An 18,697-nucleotide genomic window follows, 5' to 3' on the forward strand; every position below is an offset into this window, starting at 1 on the left:
TTAACTGTAAAGTTTCTTTAGTTTGTACCGTTTCATATGCAATATTCTCCGCATTGAAAGTAACAATAAGATCATGCTGACGCAGTTAAAGGATGATAATGATGATAAGTATGAAGATGATAATGTTGTTTATGTTTATGTTGATAATGATGTTTATTTTTCAAATATAGAAAATTCTTTCCAAAATGTTTTACAACATAACATTTACTAAACAATTCAAACATATATTGTTCCTTGTTTTATCACTGATTATATCTTTTACAAAACACTTTACATATATTTTGGCACATTCTATACATTTAAAGATTTTTTTACGTGTTGAAATGTAAATTTATTTATATATGTTTTTTTTACTTAATTTCTTCTAAACATATTTTCTCCCTAACTAGGGCACCCATAATTGTTTTAAATTTCACGTGTATGTTTTCAATGTCATTCGAGAAGTACAATTTTTTTTTTTGTAAAAATTGGTCATTATTTATACTTTCTGTTTCGTTTTGGAAACATACGTCTTTTTTTTTTTTTTAGGTAATATGACAAATAAAATAAATTAGTTTCACTAACATTCTTAGGTTTTTATTGTGTGGATAGTTTCAAGTTTAATATTATGTAGGTACATACATTCTTAAACTTATAAATTTCTTCAAAATTTATTCATAGGTTGGTAGGGCCTTTTTTTTTTTATTTGTCAATATCACGGTCTAAGAAGGAGAGGTCTGGACACTCGCCAGATAAAAGTGACAACTTACTGTCTCCCTAGTTCGTTCGACGTCCGCTATTCAACTCTAGCGCTAGGTGTCTTGCGGTGGAAATATATCACTAGGCGTTATGATGAATTTGTCAATTCTCGTGAAAAACAAACAAGAGGTAAATAATATACGATACAACGATAGTTTAAAATCATCGCCGGAGGACGCACAGTAACGTGATAATCGGGCATAGGGCCACGTTTCCGCAACCTAATATGTTAATATCTATAAAACTTACAAAAATACACTCGTTTAAAAAGGCAATTTTATGCAAATTACTGGAAATATCGCAATGCCGTTTTGCAGAATGATCAGGAATCATGTAAGGAAGTAAAAAATTTTTTTACTTTTTTTATTTCCATGGTGTCCCTCTACTCCATAATTACAAACGTAGAGAGTTACGTCAGTATTTGATGCACTGCAATGCATTTTAATATAATTACACTATATTTTAACATTTAAAATTAAAGGCTGAATCAAATTACATAACTTGGCTGATTTACGTATTTGAATAACAATACCAAACCTGCATTTACAATATATTATTTGCTACAAAAATAAGTGCCATCGTCAATGTTTTGTGTCTCATGTCAAGGGTTGACGCTTCACATAGTAGGGACGTATTTTTTTTTAAATTTTTATTTACATTGCATTAAAATATCCAAATAAAAAATATATACGTTTTTATAAGTTGTCGAAAACAAACTAAACGCACATACACAGCAAGCAAAAATAATTGTGACGATCGCATGAATGCACAGGTATTGTAATGTAAATTACAAACGGCGATTACTCCTAAACGAGTTGGAATTCCGTATCTGCGCCTTTTTAAATAACAAAGGAAAGTTTAAAGCACTGAATAAAAGTATTTTGGGATTTTTATTATTTTTTTAAGGAAGAGACCGCACTCGATTTGCAAATTTTGTATTTTAATAAAAAAATGGTGTATTGTCAAACTACTTACAAACAGGTATTATCAGGGTTGTGCTGGTCATTAATAAAATTCGACATCATACATTCCATTTTTAAAAAAGTCGGGCCTATACAAAAATAAGTAATCTTTAGACTACATTCATACAAATAATAAAATTTAACCAGTGTTGTTAAAAGTACTCGGAAAAAGTAATTGGGCTCAATTACAATTACTGTGGTGACAATGTAACTAATTACAAGTAAAAATTACTTTACACAGAAGTAATCAGTAAAATTACAATTACTTTCCGCTACCATTTTAAAACTGACTTACGATTCAATTTTTTTTACACACTGTTACATTAATATACATACATATATGTTTTGTTAAAAAAATGATTACATGTAATGATTAAATTTATTATCTTTAATTAAATGAATAATATTTGAGGACAAACTTGCTTGAATAACATCAAAAGACTTCATACAAGTAGCTACCTGTAATAAAAGTAACGCTCTTTAAATTTTGGAATTGGCCTTACAAAACAATTACAATGGTGGAAATACAGTAGCTAATGCCAGTAAATGTTGTAAAAAAAATTGTTAATACATATAATTAATAAAATTCATTATCTAGTTTGCTTACCGTGATGTGTTTCCTTAAATTTGAAGCAGTGCTCCATGCTGATCTGAGTATTTTATTTCCCAAACATAACTTACACTTCACAGACATTATTCTCTTTGCTCTGCTTCCCAGATAATTCAAAATATTTATCAAGGTAACTAAACGGAAAAATTCTATCTCAATTATTAACGACTTCTTCAGCATTTGAATTTGTCGCAGTATCACTTTGGTTACCTAAACCATCCATGATAGCGATGCGTTTGCGAGTAGTGGACACAACACAAGTAAACAAAGTGAAGACAAGAAGTCAAATATATCTAGAACCTGACAAGCCACTTCTGTGCTATGTCATTTTTTATCATAGATGTTGTGCATACGGTCGTAGCACTACAAGCGTAAAATTATAAACTTATTAATACAAAAATGTATGTTCTTCTTATTCTTAATTGTATTAATTATACGTTCCGAGAGTAAAAGTAACGGCAAGTAAATATAAAGTATCGAATACCTTAATGTACTTATCGATTACAATTAATGTTATGTATTCCGATTACAAGTACAAATTACATTTTTTAAATGTAACTCGTTACAAGTATAAATTACTTGAAAAGTAATCGTTACAAGTAATCCGATTACTTGTAATTCGTTACTTAACAACACTGAATTTAACTTACTATTCCAATGACGTTTCCGAAATGATCTTTGTGTTACTTTTTTTGTGAGAATGTTATCTTCCACAAAATGTTTTTCGCATACATAATGGGATCTTTTAAGTACAAACTTGTCTCGTGGAATTTCTTTCTGCCACAATTGCCTAACATTGTCATCATTGGGAACTCGAATATTGCAACTTTCTCGTCCGACTTTGTCTGATAATTTGTTTTGCACCCACGTGCAACACAATGGTTAGGCATTTTCACAATTAAAATAATATACGTTTATTCTCTTTACTAACAATCAATGCTCCTTGCTCACAATGAAGTTCCCGGCTTCCCGCCAATGCCAATGTGGAAACTATACTTCGTAACCTAATTTCCCTAATTTATGAAATAATTCCCAAAATTATAAAACATAAACACATCCAATTTAATACTGTATCGATATCTGGAGATTAATGCATTTTTAACATTTAAATGAAAATTTAAATGATTATTATGTTAAGTTGTTCATAACAACAAAGCTTAAAATACCACCGCAGAACAACCAGCGCTACAGGTCAGATGGTGGAGCAGAGCGGAACTACGGAGACATTAGGTGTGCCACTTTTGCATGCTGGCCTGGTTGGGGAGTGTCCAGACCTCCCCTTCTTAGACCGTGGTCAATATTGTTATTTTTTTACAGTACCTTATTATTTGCAAGGAGTTTTGTTTAGTGTTTATAATGTATCTGCTGAGCGTCAAGCGTCTTTTAGGGCTGCCGAGAACGAAGACCAGAAATATTTGTCAATTATGTAATATATTGTTGAAAAATTTGAATTTTACTATTTCAGGTAGGTTTATTTTTTTATTAATTAGAGTAGTTACGTGTAATTGCCTTCTTCCTTTATTTCATATTAAACATTATGTTTGGTAGAGTGTGAGATAATTTTATTTATGTATGTTTTAATTTCATTTAATTTCTTATATATATATATATTCTTACCTACCTAATTCTATTAAATTTCAGGTGGATGTTAACATTATTATACGAGTAGTACAATTTTTTTTTCGTCAAATTGGTCGTTATTTATACTTTTTGTTTCGTTTTGGACTTTTTTTTTTTTTTTACTTAATTCTAAGATTTGTGGTGTGTACAGGGAGTGAAATCTCTATTAATTTCTAGACTCCTTTGGATAAGCAGAATATGGCCACCACAGTTTTACATATAAACAAATCCTACAAATGTTTTAAACATTATGACTTAAATATAAAATAGTTTCACATACATCCTTAGTTCATTTTGATGTGTATATTTTGAAGTTTAATATTATGTATGAACGTAATTTCTTAAACATAGAGTGATTTATTAATTTATTTGGAAAATTTGTCATAGGTAGGTAATAAGTTTTCTATTTGTCAATATTGTTATTGTTATTATTATTGATATTCCTTTATATCTCTTTCAATTTAGAGTGTTTCCAAACCATTCGGGGTCCTCAAAATCACCCCCCCCCCCCCCCTCAGAGGTTAAAGCCCCGAAATTTCGAAAGTTTAAAAATTTTAAAAATCTTTCTCTTTCGATTTTAAGTGTTTTCGAGCCATTCAGGGTCCTCGAAACCCCGCCCCCCTCTGGGGCCAAAGCCCCAAAATTTCGACAATTTCAGGAATTTCAAATATCTATTCTTTCGAGATGGAGTGTTCCGAAACATTCGAGGTCCTGAACCTCCAACCCCCCCCCCTTTTTTCCCCTCAAAAATGAAAGCCCCAAAATTTCGAAAAATTGGAGGAAATTGTATTAAAATTAAGTCATTACGCACTAAAGTGTGCGGGGCATGGTGGAACTCTGACCCAAAGTCGATTTCCCCTGGGAAGGGGGGGGGGGAGGGAAATGCAAAACCTCAAAATTTCTTAAATTTATGTATACTTTTTTACTTTTTGGAGTGTTTCCGAGCCATTCGGGGTCCTCAAACTACCCTCCCTCCACAAGGAGTCAAAGACACAATAATTGAAAAATTTCCCAAAATTTCGAAAATCTATTCTCTTTCGATTTGGAGTGTTTACGAGCCATTCGGGGTCCTCAACAACCCCCCCCTCAGGGGTCAAAGCCCCAAAATTTAGAAAATTTCAAAAATCATTCTCTTTCGTATTTTAGTGTTTCCCAGCCATTCAGGGTACTCAATCACCCCTCCCATCTGGAGACAAAGCCCCAAAATTTCGAAAATTTCAGGAATTTCAAATATCTATTCTTTCGAGATGGAGTGTTCCGAACCATTCCCCCCTTCCACAAAAATAAAAGCCCCAAAATTTCGAAAAATTGGAGGAAATTGTATTAAAATTAAGTCATCATGAACTAAAGTGTCCGGGTCATGGTGGAAAATTTACCCAAAGACGTCTTCTCCATGAAAATTAGGCGAGGGGGGGAGGGGGGGGGGGGAGAAAAAGACAAAGACCCAAAATTTCAAAAAATTTCAAAAGTTTTTAAAATATATACTTTTTTTCCTAGCCATTTGGGCTCCTCAAACTAACCTCCCCCCACAAGGAGTCAAAGCTCCAAAATTTCGAAGTTTCAAAAATTTAAATATCTATTCTCTTTAGATTTTGAGTGTTTCCGAGCCATTCAGGGTCCTCAACATACCCCCTCCTCTAGGGACAAAGCCCCAAAATTTCGAAAATTTCAGAAATTTCGAATATCTGTTCTCTTTTGATATATATATATATATATATATATATATATATATATATATATATACGTAGATAGAGATAAATATATATATTTAGAGGGATGGATAGATGATTTGTATTTGTGTAACTACTTCAAACTTATTACAAAAAAAATCTGAATGAGGCATTGCAATGCATGCCGAGCATTAGATAGATAATGGAATCTTTTCAATATTAGTAATCTCTTATTTTTCAGCTTTTTTTTATAGTGCTTTATAAAGTATAGATTACATACAGACCATCAGTTTTTAGATATATACTGGTAAATAACTATACACTGGCAGAATGACGTCTGTCGGGATCTGAAAGTGATATAAATTATTTTGCACACTTGACATTCAAATTAAGTAGACAAATCCTTACTACATCTGATTTCGAAAAAGGTCCTCCTCACCCTGTGTTCAGCCCGGGCAACGCCGGATACTGCAGCTAGTTAACTATAATGCACTTATCAAAATATTTTCAAGTAATTTCTGCCATTAAGGAGTTCATGACATAGCGGCTATACTTTGGAACAAATTCTTAAGTCAGGAACTTATTCGTGAATCAATAATGACAAAACGAAATTTTAAACTATTAGAAACGACATCGTTTAAATACCGACTTTGGACATAATTTTAGACAAGAAATATATATTTTTTAATACTGGCCAGCTAGTTAAATTTTATTGAATATATAATTCTTTAAAGTTTCTGCACACATACGTCATACTAAAATATAAACACAATTTTTTTTAAAACACATATTATAACACAAAGTTTTTTTTTTGGTTCTTAAACGACTAAATAATAGTAAGAAATATGTCTGAAAATATTTCCTACAAACAAACATTAACTTACTGAGCTGATTAAGCACTATTATATTATTATTTTATAATGTTATTAAAATATTAATAAAATCCATTGATGATCTTTGAAATTCCCCCTTTTTTATACCAAATGCGGTCACTTACGCTCTACCGGAGAATATAGGTGTATTGTAATAATTGTAAGGATAATTTTATTAGGTATTATAAAACTTGTAATTAGTTTTATTATGACTATTTTAGTTTACCATATATATTCAACGGTAGTTTCATAATCATGAGGTTTCATTTGCCACACCAGTACGTTTGTTATATGCCCTAATGTTTACTAAAAGGACTATATACAAGTTTGTGTTGCAACACGTGTGTCCGCATTTATGTGACACATTTCCGCTCATCCACTTCCGTTCCATTTTCACGAAATTACTCCAATAAAATGCCGTATACCGAAAAATAAGATGTTTACACATCAATAATGCGATGAAAAATATCCATTAGTGAGTTAAGTAACACATATAAATAACATATTAACAAAAACAGCGGAACAGCATTAATAAAACAGCATAATAAATATCTCTGGAATTATTTCCATATGTGGACACACATTTCTCTGTTATACCACAAGGCGCACTAGAAAATCTTCTAGGACGCACATTTTAAAAACCACTGCCTCTATGGGCATGTATTTTTCTCGAAAAGAGGCCTAGCAAAACTGTTATTAAAATACAGAAAATTCTTTTTTTTTTGGGCCGTGTTCAGGCACATGTGTACTGTGGGCACACTAATCATAGCAATTATATGCGCCAAGAAATTTATTGGAAAACACAATTTGCGTGTATTATGCTATGCATTATTTAATAAAAATTATACAGTAAATTTTATGTTAGAGTTTCGTATTATTAATGTATTTGCTTTTTACCGAGGTTAGATGTTACACATCTCTGACGAGAGTAGTATGTTCCGTTTCCTGCGTCTACTGTGTGTACTGTGTGTACGGTGTGTTCATTCCGTTTTCTGCGTATACAGTGTGTAATGTGTGTTCATTCCGTTTCCTGTGTGCACTGTGTGTTCATTCCGTTCTCTGAGTGTAGTGTGTGTTCATTCCGTTTCCTGCGTGTTCTATGTGTGTACATTCCGTTGCCTGCCAGTACTGTGTGTACTGTGTATTCATTGCGTGTATTGTGCGTATATTGCTTGTATTGCGCGTACATTGCATGAACATTGCGTGTTGGCGCTGTGGAGCTTTGAAGCTGCTGGAGCATTTGGAGCTGTAGGAGCTTTGGAGCTGTAGGAGCTTTGGAACTCTTGGAGCCTAGCATATATTGGTGGATAGAATTCATGAGACGAGAATGTATCACACGTAAAAACAAACGGTCCTTTAAAATATAACTTGTGGCTGGACTATGTATTTGGCAAACCGTATCCGTTCGATGACAAAGTGAAGAAGAGTGCTTTCAAGACATCGGCTGCTGTAATTTACAGTTCTGACGAAGTGAAGCAAGCTGTTAATTATTGTGTACAGAAAATCTGTCAAGAAGAGGAAGACTATGTTAGTAAAGGATCTGGCTGGACTCTGTCTTGTATCAACCGATTGGAGCTAAGAATTAGTCATTTTACGCCGATGCGGGAATAAATGTGTTATTAATGTAGAATATAAATTATGTAATAAAATTAATTTCGTTAAAGAACTGGCGGAGTTTAATTTCTTGAACAATATGGTGGTCGTAACGAAAAGAAGTGTAACAATGACATCATACTTTCCAAGATGGTGAGCATAACGAAACAAGCATAATATCTAGAATCCAAGATGGTGGCCGTAACGATATGTGTAACGTTTTTAAGTAATATTTCATTAAAAAAAATTTAATTAAATTTTTATATATTTTAGAATTTTTTCAATAAAAACGGATGATAAATAAAAAATTTCAAGATGGCGACCGTTACGGAAATTACAACGGCAACGACATAATCCAAGATGACGTCATCGGCTTAGAACGGCTAGCTCTTAGGAATTTTAAGCCGCTTTTATGAATTTGTGTTCTTTCTATTTGAAGTTTTTCAAATTCCGAATTTTTTTAATTTTTCATTTATAAATAAAAAAAAAATTTTTAGGAACTTTGAGCCGTTTTGAGTCATTTTTGAGGAATTTTGAGGAATTTTTGAGTCAAAAACGGCTGCCGTAACGTCAGAGAGGTCGGTCATTGACTCCATCCACAATCCACAGCCTAGAAGCCTGTGCCAGTTCCGTCATTTACATACTACTGACGAGTACTGAAAGACTCGCTCACATTTTTGTTGTTGTTGTGGAAAGTACCTGCAACTACTTATCTCCCGTACGATTAGTAGTAAACTCGCCTAATCTATATGCGATCCTGGTAGGCAGAAAAGTTGGCCTAACTGCAGGCGCTGGTATCATGGTTGACGAACGTTGCGACGGACGGTGCAATGGTTGAGACACAGGACTCACAAACTAGAAGGACCTGGATTCGAACTCCTTCCCGGCTATCTTTATTTCTGTTTTCCATGGTGTCCAGAGCAGCCAAGGTTACTGTTCTAATCCTTTCTAGCTAAAAAAACTGACTGGTGTTTGGAATAGACAAATATGTTATCTATTGTTATTCTGCCCAAACATTCCACATGTCAGATCATAATCTTAAGTAAAATGCCAATTAAAATATACAAATATAAAAATTTATAATTGTATAGTTGTAAAACGGTGGTATGCTCGTCAATCTGACATACTCAGGATTAACATTTGAATTTATTCATAAGCATTTGAGTACTCTAAGAAAATACATATATTATATAAAGATAAGTTAGGCTCTATTTCTAGTTCATACAAATATTAAAAATGTTTTATTTCATTTTCTTTAGTTAAGTTTTGGTTTTCAGTTGTTTTGTATCATAGACTGGAGTAAATTTTTGAAGTTCATTATTTAGTGCAAATTTTGATGGATAAATTGCCGTTACATCATCAAATATGTAGTAGATATTACAAACTGTACGGAATTTTTGGTGAGATTCATATACTGGTAAAGGAATATTTTTTTAGTTATACAATTGCTTGGAAAATCCAAAAAACTATATGGTACATATCATATGACATTTTTATAAACAAATATACGAGAAAACATTCATACATGTTAAAGTTTCCATACAATCATATTTATTAAAATTTTATATGACATGTTTAGAGATGTTAGTAATAAATTCCTGGTGTAGTAAAGACTATTTGTAAGTTTATTCATACACTTTTAAAATGAGTCATTTTTGAAGTGAAATTCCATTACAGTTGGTAGGATAAGTCAAGGCCATGATGCATGGATTTTATTGAAAGTGCAAGACTCAATTTTGGAGAGGGAAGAACGAATAAAGTATAAAATCAGGTAACTTTGAAGGTTTTCTGTCAACATGCTTGTTAAAACTGTGAACCTTCTGTGTGAACCTCAATTGTGCACTTTATTGTTTAGTTTCATCGTTCTTAGTTTTAGTGAAGGAACTAGGCTTTCCTGCGCTCGGGGAATAAATTGTATTTATCACCTTCCCCATTCCACCCCTTCTAACCTCTTCCTCAAACCAAACAACGATAAACGTATCATGTATAAATTTTTTGCATCCGTTCACGATATATGCATATATTTTTAAGTTAAATTTGATCAAACCATGTATGATTATTTACAATGGGTAAACTCAAAACATTAGTAAATATCATATAATTATTTTTTTTCTATTGGCCTTCTATTTCACACATTTTGTCTACAAAAATAATGTCGACGAATCTGCCCGTAGGGCAGGCTGCCACCTTTCCCATTTCCTTCACTATTGTAAATCTAATTAAGTAATATGGAAATGTGAACAATCAAACAAATGACGTTAATAAGCAGTTAAAATCATACGCTTTCTATGCTTAACCCTCATACTTACACTAGATGTATACTGTACTTTAACTGTATAAGTTATAGGTACTTGAAATCGGTTAATTTAGTAATAGAAAAAAGGTTTTGCATTAAATAATAATTTTTAATGCATATTTTTTAAATCTACATGTCTAAGTTAGGTTCGGGAAAAATAATGTCCGCAAGATGACGTATTTCTTGCTGGATGCGGATCCTGAGCCTCTTCTGAAAGCCCTGCGCGGCTTCCTCCAGCATTTCATTAGACACGGATTTATTTTCTTGACGAATGGAAATATTTAGGTACTTTTATTGTGCGAGGCGTTTTCCCGTACACTTTTAATTTCAAGTATTTATAACTTATTCCTGTACTTACAACGCATTTTCCTGGACTCACAATCATCCGTCTCATCTGTCCGTACGTCAATCACGAGACCAGCACAGGCAATCATATGGACCGGGATATTCCATCCATTCGTCCGTCAAATTCTTAACAATTTTTAACTTTCGACGGTCGGATGAAATAACCTCCAGAATGTTAGTACTACATTATTTCTCGGCAAACTTTACTATCTTAAAGGTTTTTTTTAAGTATATTTATTTGTTTAACTGCTTCCATTAAATGTTATTAACTTACGTTTGAATATTTTTTAACAACTGTAAACATTTTAATAAATATCAAAGAGAAAAAAATATCTGAATTTAATGATTTATCAAGTGCTCAACTTTCATGATCGTCAGTATGAGTTATCTATATAAGATCTGTATTTAAGATTTCTAGTGTGTTCGAAGCTTTTGAAATGGAAAATTACTTGATGGACGTGCGGATGATTGTGAGTCGCTCGGCTTGTTCATGGACGGACGGATTGGTGACGGATGATTGTGAGATTGTGATGTGGCAGTCTCCAGCTAGAGCGTCGGCGTCCAGGACAGGTGTTATAAGGCTCACTGTCGCGCAACACGGAGGACCGGGAAGGCGACGTTGCGCCACGGCGGCGCGTGCCAGAAGGATGCTCTGGCAATCGCCGCGTCCATCTGCTGCCGGCTCCTCTTGTTCCCGGAGCTCCGCCATTGTGGCGCGGCCACTTTCTTTCGCATTGTTCGCCTCGTTTCCGGCCTGCAGCTGTCAAAAGGGCAATTAATACCATCCCCCCCCCCCCCCCCCCGTGCCACCTCGTGGTTGTGCAAACAGCATTTCCTCCCTCGTACTGTCGACCACCTCCTCTGTATGGAATTACCGCGTGTTTCACACACAACATCCCCCCTGCGCGACAGATATTTTTATTCCCCCCCCCCCCCCCCCCCCTGGCCTTTGAGTAGGTATCACTTACGGTGTTGAAACGGTAAGCTCCGGGAACAGAAGGAAGTGGAACACGAACACAAGTAAAAAATAAAAAAGTATGAATGCACGTACGACGCAAGACGGTCATTGCAAGTGTGTCGCAGCACTTGCGTCCGCCTGGAGTCTAGACCCACTTTGGTCACGTGGTACAATTTAAATTGAAAGAAAAATCCAGATATGTAAACAAAACACAAAATTATAAATATAAAGAGTAACTTTCATACTCCAAAATAAAATTACACGATACTATTTTTTGATACGCAAATATAAATTTTTATACGGAATACCAAAGCAATTTTCAAAAAATTTAAATTTTTTTTGTCTACGATTTTAATTCATGAATTAGGAAATGTTATTTTCTAACATAATCTTTTCGGTACACTTTATGATCGAATTCCCAAACGACACTCCTGAGATTTTTAAATAATTTAAATAGTTGACTGAGTTGTTTCCTTGTGTTAATATAGCATTACTTACTTTTGTAAAACGGTCAACAAAACATTTTAGGGAATTCAGGAACATTTCTGTTATGTAGAAATGTGAAGAAAAAATTTATGAAGGTTAAACTAATAAAATTTTTTTAATTGTACACGGCATTTGCTAGGAGTAATTTCGTAAATGTAACTGAAGTCATTAAGAACGGTGCTGCCATCTGTGGAATTCTCATAAATCTCGGAAATTTGGTGGATACACGTGATTCACGAAGATCGGGAGATATACTAGGCGTATTGGTGTACCAAACTAAACTTTATAATTGTAAAACTATCCTTAAATACTTTATGTGATAATTTATATTCATAAAAATAAATAATGACAACTCAAAAAATATGCATTACAATTTTTACAACACTCAGTTATCACTGAAATGTATAGGTTGCGCAACAATCGTTATACTGCAGTGACACAAGAAAGTGTTAGCCTACATATATTCGACACCATTTTGAATAAAATAATTTCACGTTGAAATTTTTACTGTAAAATCCTAAATGTTGAATCAGTTCAATTAGGTTAAGGTTTGTTTGTAGGACTATTTAAAGACTACTTTCTGTCGTTTAATCAAAAACAAGTGAACACGCATATATTTTATGGTTAATTTTGTTTCAATTTATATATTGAACTTCAACAATAATCTGTAAAATTCTTAAAAATAGCAATGCGTTGGTAATGCTTTAAAGAACCAAGATAAGACTTATCTTTGAAATTATGTTTGTTCAACCATCATTTTCTTGACTAATAAAATAAAGGTATTTTTAAAGTTATTGTATTTTATTATGACTATTCAATTTTACATATTGTATTCCAGGATAGTTTCGCTATCTTGAAGTTTACTTTGGCTCACTAATACCCTTAGTGCATCCCTTGATGATCACGAAACAGGATCGGGTGCATGTTGCCACACGTGAGTCCATCATCTTGAAGACCTCGGCTCTTGACTATAGCAGTTTCTGCATGCGCACGCGAATTGGACTTTCAAACTGTCAAATTTCTGTTCTGTAATGCGCGCTTATTTCATTACATTTCTGGTGCGTACTTAAATGTCACCGCCAACGCGCCTAAAGACGCATAACCTCAGAACCGCAGGCAATGATAGTTTCGGTCTAGGGGGAAATGTCACATGTTCAGCCGTTGAGGCATTCACAGGCGACGCGTTCGGGACTCCTGTTGTTAGCTGGCTCTGACAGATCATTAGTACCGTCTTGTTAAACAAAATTATATATAGGTTTAATTGGGGGGAAATGTTTTACCGTTTTCTCCTAAAATGAATAATTTTCTTATATTTATCACGTATTCAATATTTTAAAGAATTTTATGATAAATTTCGTTTCCGAGTTTTATTATTCATAAGTTTTATTTGCAATGTGAGAACAAATATTTATGCTAGTAACCGAAATTATATGTTACGCATCATTGGTTGACATATTTTAAATTTTATTTTATATTTTTGCAAAATTTAACTCAAATAAGCCATATACTGGTAGAAACATAGCAAAGTTATCTGAATTAAACTTTAATAAGCTGTCTTTGAAACTGAGTACAACTATAATAATTTTAACCATGATTAGTCTTTAACAGTCTAAAACAAGTGCTGATAACTTTCTTTTCTTTAACAGAGATATACCATTTTTTAATGGCATTAAGTTAAAAAAATTATCATTTCTATAACTTTCACAACAAAAAATATGACCGGTAATAAAAATAATGACAATTGAAAATACTGTCTTACAAAATGAGATCCCTCTAACCTCAAACAAGTTTTCTATTAAATACAGAAAAAAAAATTTACCTTCTTTGTCTGCAAGGGCAGACAATATAGCTATAATAATACTTTATCGTTGTATTTCACTATCAGGCTTGTTTCAAAACAGCTTTAGGTTCCTTTCTTATGTGTAATTAGGCCGTTTATATTAAATATGCTTCACACGAACTGAGTTAAGAGAAAAAAAAAATAGTTACGAGCTGCCAAAGCTCACGACACTGACTTGATCAGGGAAATAACTTACTAACATAAACATTTCGTTAGTAAAAAGTTCTCGAATACGCACAGGACAGCGGATAAAATATTAGGCTACAGCGAAATTATAAGGTCTGTAAAGATTCCTTGTGAGATAAATGTTATGCTCGCCTTCAGTTGTCCGCGAACGTGTTTGTTTGAAATAAGAGCTCTGTAGACAAGGCTCATAAAACATCGAGGCTTCGTGTTAATATACTGCAGTGCAAAGGTTAAAAGTATGAGCTAATATGAGGGAAATTGTTTTTCTTAATGAAAATACATTGCAAATGACGTTCGGTTTATTATTTTTTTTGTTACAACTAATGAAGTGTAAAAACTAATGGAGGTCTCACAACTAAAAATAAATAAAACTTTAAAATTTTAATTTTTAATATTGCAAGTATGTAAAGTCTTTTGAAGAAATATTTTAGTTCGATCGTTAGCATTCAGTAAATAGCATAAGTCAGCACGTTTAAATATGTTATTTGGAAATTTGGCAATTTTTGAACAGATTCATGCCAACAATATGTTTCAAACAATTGCCGTTTATGCTTTTTTTATTTCTTAAAAAATTTGGCATCAACACTCAGTACATAAGTAGCAGTGGTGAACGAAAATAAAATACATTAAATATATGGTTTACTCTCACTGTTTACGCAGAAGCTTAGTGCTCGATCTCGTAAGCTATGTTGGTTTTTTGATGTGTAACATATTAACTCTCGTATAAGGCATTTGGTAGCCGGAATTTCGTGAATGCAAAGGAAGCAATAATTGGGGTTGGCGGAAGCTAAATTTCATAGTGACAAATATTCTTTATAGTAGTATCTTTTTAATTAATTTTAACCAGTTGGGCAGTATTTTAATAAAATTCCTTGTTGAAAATCAGGTCCAAGGCCAGGGTTAATTTTGTTTCCAAGGGTTCTTCGCTTTTATCGGGGCCGTCTCATTATATAGTTTAAAATTTCGGACAGCAAATGGAATGATTTGATAATCGACGTAGTTGCTTCGGCAGCGAATTATAGTGGCGGGCGCGGAAAATTCGTGTGATTCGCGTTCAGAATAATGTAGTTAAAAACACCATTTTCATATATTTTTCACGCTCAGCAATATTTTAAGGAATATTACTTTAAATTTCGTGTCCGGGTTCCTTTATAAATAGTGCATTTGCAGCAAGAGAACACGCATGATGACATTATTTGCTATCTAAATTTTTCACGATACCACTATAATCTTTTGGGTCGATATTATTCTTAATTGTTATTTAAGAGAACTATAAATTCGTAAAAGCATTCACAATTATGATTAATTTGCACGACAGTTAACATACCACAGATAAGGTCGAGTAAATTGCTGGTGATAAAATTTGCGACTATAAAACAAATGCAAAAGTGACATCGCGGCAAACTAACACAAATATCCCGTAAGATGATCTGTGAGACAGTGTTGGGACGACAGCGCCTGCTCAGCGCGTCCCAGCTCTGTGCTCGCAGAGTCCAGTCATGCTGGAGTGCTGGGATGGCAGCATTCAACTGGACACACAATGGTCCGTTCCATCCATCCGTCACTCGTCCGTCCGTCTAACCCATGACAAGCTTTAGCTTGATGTAAGCTATTGGACATACGCCATTGCTAAAACACATGTATGTCTGTAGAAGAAAACTACAAAAAACACAAAAGACAAATACACAAATTAAGCAAAAAATTGTTGTTGTCAACAGGATATAAACACCAAATAATATTCCAAAACAGGAATATGGTCAACAAACAAAGAAAACAAAGAAAATGGACTAAAAGAACGAAAAAACCCCTACAAATGATTACAGCACAAAAATATTGAACCCAAAAAAAATTCAGCACAACAGTTGAAACGAGACAAAAACACAGCAAAACGTAAAGACAAAACAAACACAATGGTTTTCCAAAAAACAGAAGAGAACGAAAAAAAAAGCACAAATGATGACAGCACAAAAATATTGAACCCAAAAAATATTCAGCACAACAGTTGGAACGAGACCAAAACACGACAAAACAAAAAGACGAAACAAACACAATAGTTTTCTAAAACAGAAACAAGCGATGTTTCGGGAACTGCTATCTGCTCCCGTCCTCAGGCAGAGACGCACATGGTACGAAACACAGGTGCGACTGAGTAGGGGCTGGAATAATGAGGGTATATGTGCTTTAGCAATGGCGTATGGCCAAAAGTTTACATCAAGTCATGCACTCCCATTCCACAAATCTTTCAAAGATAAAGACAAGCTTTAGGTTTTAACGGGCGGGCGGTTGAAATTATAACTTTGAAAATGTCTGAAATGCATGGTTATTATTTAAAAGCTTTGTATGAGAGACAAAAGTAATTTTTAATATATAAGTAAAAATTATATTTAAATAAATATTTTAGAGTTGGTTTGGTGATTTATAAGTGCTTAGCGTAAATGATGGCAAACTAAAAAAAATTTACAAGAAAAATTTTCGCAAAATTTTAAGCCTTAATAGCAATTTGCCAGCATCCATGTAGAAAAAAATAACGACGGATGTGCGGATGATTGTGAATCATTTCGGCATTTTGACGGACGGACGGATGGCGGACGTATGGAAACATCTGGACGCGACGGATAATTGTGAGTCCAACTTTAGCTCGACAAGATATTGATCACGGCCATCGATGACCTATTACTTTTAAGGCTTTTATCCTTGCCTCATTGAGAAAAATGGTTCCTGAGGATTTCCCTTATACGGGAAATAGTTCATAGAGAGAGAGAAATTTTCAGTTATTTTGAGGAATTTTGAGTCTTTTGGGATAAAAATATATAAATATTGAAGTTGTTAGGTTATCAAAATCCAAGATGGCTACATACTGGCCACTCACACACACCAGGCACCCCCGCCTAGAACTTATGCCCTAGGAGATAAATTTAAGTAGGAAACTAGTGAACACCGTAGCCTCGTCAAATTGTCTTCTTGCTACAGTTAAAAGTTCCTGATACGGAATTTTATAGTTCGGTGCATTCTATAATCCGGCACCAACTGAGACGCTTGCACCCAGATTTTTTTCGGGTGAGATCCTTGGCCGCAAAGTGAAATTTCTTCGCTGATTGCGTTTTTAGTTCTCTCAAAGTTTGATATTATTATCGGTTTTTATTTCAGTACAGTGTCCCTGTTTTCACATTTCATATTTCATGGGTTAATTTCCGTAATTTTTTATAAAGGAGACCAAAACTCACACACTCACATGTGTATTTTTTCTATAGAACAGCTTATTAAAACGTTTTTTAAATATCACTGTACTGAATATAAATGTTATTTGACATTTCCGTTTAAATTAAATTGATGTTCGATAATCCGGTAAAATATGAATCCTGAATATCCGTGGTCCCGTGCGTATTCATCACCGTTCTTAACAGGAAACTTCAAGTGACCTGTGGATATAGTGTCCTTGGACCACTATAACTTGGTTTGCTAACGCTTTGAACAAAATTCGAGGTTATTGATAAAATAAATTTTTAATGAAACGTTGAAGAATTACTTAAATAGTATTTTAACCTGCACTGCTCTATTTTTTAAAACCTAAATGTTGAATAAGAATTTGTAAATTTATATTAATAGTACTGTTGAAATTATTAAAGCTATTTATTAATAAATTATTCTACAAATAATCTATTTATTTACTATGGAAATCCCTCTATACTTTTGTAACAATGTTTGCGGAGTAAATAATGATACTGTTTTTTTTCCGGCAAAATTTAATGGCAGTGTATTTAATGTAGGAAAAATCCATCTTTTTCGTAAATTAATCCCATTTAAAATATATAATTTGGTAATTGAACTCCTATTCATCAAATTGTTAAAATATCTTTTTTTTTTAATTTGATAGTGTAATAGGAATAACTTGTTTGTACACAATCAATTAGGCTAGGGATTACAATGAAGAAAAAAAACACACAGCTGTGTCCCTAAATTCTTATGATTATATTATTAAAAATAAAAAAAACGTGAAAATTAACTACTAAGCAATTGTGTTAATATGTATGGCGAAAATATTTAAATGCTTTAAAAAATAATCATTATTGTCTAGCTTCTTTGAAAATTTCTTCTTTTCTTCCCTTCCCATTACAAGACCACAAATCTCATCATATCTATGGTACATATGTCTTTATACTAGTATGATCAAAGATAGGAAATTAATTATTACTTATAATTATTTAATTTAAAAATGTATATGTGCTCCTATCTTATAGGTAAGTTACAGCAAAGATTGCATGCTTGTGTTTTTGAAAAAAAAGGAAGCTCTCTGAAGCATAACGAAGTACTCACCCAGAAGTTGTAGGAAATATTTTATTGTTTTCTGTTTCAATCACTTCTAGGACTTACGTCATTCTTAAAAGTTAATTGATAACGAAACAGCTCAGATAATATTATTTATTTCTAATGATGTACCCATCAATACAGTATTTGGAACTGGCATAAGGTAGATTAGAGTTTCTTCAAGCAACAAAATTTTATCTCGGTATGGTTTAATTG

At 33.3% G+C, this 18,697-nt stretch overlaps 1 protein-coding gene across 1 annotated transcript in view; it reads left to right on the forward strand.

The window, feature by feature from the left end:
• The window catches only part of LOC134535263 (angiotensin-converting enzyme), a 548,035-nt gene that overhangs the window by 270,421 nt on the left and 258,917 nt on the right, over positions 1–18,697 (forward strand). The gene's annotated exons all lie outside the window — the stretch shown is intronic.

This window comes from Bacillus rossius, chromosome 8 (genome assembly GCF_032445375.1).
Source record: "Bacillus rossius redtenbacheri isolate Brsri chromosome 8, Brsri_v3, whole genome shotgun sequence".
In the NCBI taxonomy this organism is placed as follows: domain Eukaryota; kingdom Metazoa; phylum Arthropoda; class Insecta; order Phasmatodea; family Bacillidae; genus Bacillus; species Bacillus rossius.